At 36.7% G+C, this 2,453-nt stretch overlaps 1 protein-coding gene across 3 annotated transcripts in view; it reads right to left on the bottom strand.

The window, feature by feature from the left end:
• LOC110460193 (very long-chain acyl-CoA synthetase-like) overlaps nucleotides 1-2,453 on the bottom strand; it is a 26,908-nt gene that overhangs the window by 20,114 nt on the left and 4,341 nt on the right. The window contains exon 1 of one of the 3 annotated variants that reach the window (XM_021512977.1): nucleotides 1,857-1,867. The exons of 1 other annotated variant lie outside the window; for it this stretch is intronic. The gene's annotated coding sequence lies outside the window, so the exon portion shown is untranslated. Of the gene's footprint in view, nucleotides 1-1,549; nucleotides 1,777-1,856; nucleotides 1,868-2,453 lie in introns of those variants that run through there. One more of the 3 variants, XM_021512975.1, reaches the window with a different exon arrangement.

Here is a 2,453-nt window from a genome sequence, read left to right as displayed (position 1 = left end):
AGCGCGAGAAAGGGAGGGTATGGGAGGAGTCTTCCCCCTCCCCTTGGAGGGGGTCTGGGAAAATTTGGAATAATAGAAGGCCTTAGGAGCAATCTCCCGTGTTCCGCTGGCAATTTCAATAGTTTAAATTAATGAAAATAAAGCTCATTTTTTTGTGAGAAAATATCGGGAAATATATTTCATTCCATATTATATCACACGTTTGTCGAATATGCATACTTTATTATGGGCAACATCAGCGATTTATGTGAATAAATGTTTTAAGCGCTATCAAAAGTCAGTATACAAGTTAACTGAACAATTTCAGAGGTCAGACAGAGTTCAGACAAATTGTAATCGCCGAGTTTTCCGGGCAGACAAAGGCTTACAAAAGAAAACTGGACGGCAAGGGAACGGCTCGTTAGTGACGGCCCGGGAACGGGAAAAAACTTTATCCGTAGAAAGTCAAAAAGCAAAATTATACATTTAATCGACAAAAACAAGGACCAGTAAAAAAAAGTGTATCTATGAAATTTATGTGTAGGCAGTTGCCTATTCTGCCTATAGGCAGCTACGCGCCTGACTAATGGTAGTATGGAAAAGAAATTCATTCAGAGCAACCATTGACTCTTAATTAAATATTCCGAAGATATGCCATGTTCTGCTAAATACTTTTTCCATCTCCAAATATAAGCCAAAACTGGTAGGGGTATCCCGATTTGGGGTTTCACGATTACATAACTTAGGGCCTGTTCGTTTATGCGGAACAACCGGTTTATGCAGAGATTACCAGGTCCGACCTTATTTAATAAACGAACAACTGTGGTCCGACCGGTTTGGCCGTTTAAACGAAAGCGGCCCATGACTATATTTCCAGTTCTACTTATAGAACCATGCGCCAGAATATCAACTTGTTTATCAACATGAAAAGATAATGAAATCCTTTTAGGAAAAGTGAACAAAAATTATTGGGATCGCTACTATGATATGAAATATATCAATATTTCACTAAAAAGTGTCCCGATTTGGGTACTGTGAGGTTATAGGAATATTAAAACGCGTCACAAGAAGCTAGGGCTACCTGAAGCTTTCCATTGGTGTCGACTACTATATATAATCTATATAAAAAAAAATAATAGATCTATCCCGTCACAAAAATCACAGTATGGGATAATATGTCAGTTATCATCAATTTTTACCTGAAGTTACAAACTTATTTCTAGTAGATTTTCTCATTTAAATAATTGGGTTGTTTTATCTATCTTAAAAAAATTGAATGGCGCACAGAGGTTTGTTTCTAATTAGTTGCAGAAAAAATAAATGGTGGAGATCAATTTCTTCTACAGGTGTTCAGAATAATTTACATGTTTTAGCTCATTTTTTTTTTAAATGACAGCCCCATTCTACTCCTATAACATAAGAGGCCGCTGCTCGGCCTTTTTTCTATCGGATATGATCACGCCATGTAAATATTCGTGGTATACTGCATCCGACTCGACGTGTTTACCTGTAAAATAAAGAACCAAAATAGCAATGGACCGGTGACATTGTATCTTGAAAGCAACAATACCTTGATAAACGAGTACTATGTAACCGCCAATAAACCATGCATGGGTGTGATCGCCTTGTTCACAAATAGATAGGCATCATTTGATCAAAGTTCACACGAGATATGTCATATGTTATAGAAAATAGGTCATGTTCCGGCTACTGTTATCAAATTACCAAATCGGCACGCACAGATTATGTAACTCGACTTAACATATAAAGTGCAATGTACAAACTGGGACTATTTTGCGAGATGTTATTAGCGCTAAGCTTAGTCACCAGAGAGCTAAGTCTGCAGTACTATATAATGACCTAGGTTACTTTCTTACCATATCGTCCAGGGTTCGACGATTTACAGGAACGGGCAGGAACGGGCAGAAATGGGCAGGAACGGGCAGAAACGGACAGAAACGGGCAGGAACGGGCAGCAATCTATTAATAATTATATACATTAATGAATATATATATTAGATACATTTAAGTATCATTATCGGGTATAAGATCTATTTGATAAAAGGATTGCAATTACATGATCGGGGCAGAATCGGACTAAATTATATATATACATTTATGACGATATTACTTATGATACCTACATTTATAGTATCATATATTTTTTTNAGTCAAGCATAGATGTAATTCATATCTGAAACAGGAGGCATGTAAATGTTTTGGTGTAAGGGTATGGGTGGCGGTTCGGTCTAAAAACGATATATAGTATCGCGTTAAAAAAGTAACGCGTTAGAAGTTACTTTTAACGTGTTAGAACCGACTTTTACCGCGTTAAAACTTACTTTTAACGCGTTAGAAGTGCATTTAAAGCGTTAAAAGTCACTTCTAACGCGTTACTTTTTCAAATGTAAAAGTAACACGTTAAAATATTTTTAACGCGTTAAAAGTCACTTCTCACGCGTTAAAATTCACAG

The sequence above is a fragment of the Mizuhopecten yessoensis genome, unplaced genomic scaffold (assembly GCF_002113885.1).
Source record: "Mizuhopecten yessoensis strain PY_sf001 unplaced genomic scaffold, ASM211388v2 scaffold10331, whole genome shotgun sequence".
Taxonomy (NCBI): Eukaryota; Metazoa; Mollusca; class Bivalvia; order Pectinida; family Pectinidae; genus Mizuhopecten; species Mizuhopecten yessoensis.
The sequence above is the reverse complement of the archived record's forward strand: the minus strand, read 5'-3'. Positions and strand labels throughout refer to the sequence as shown.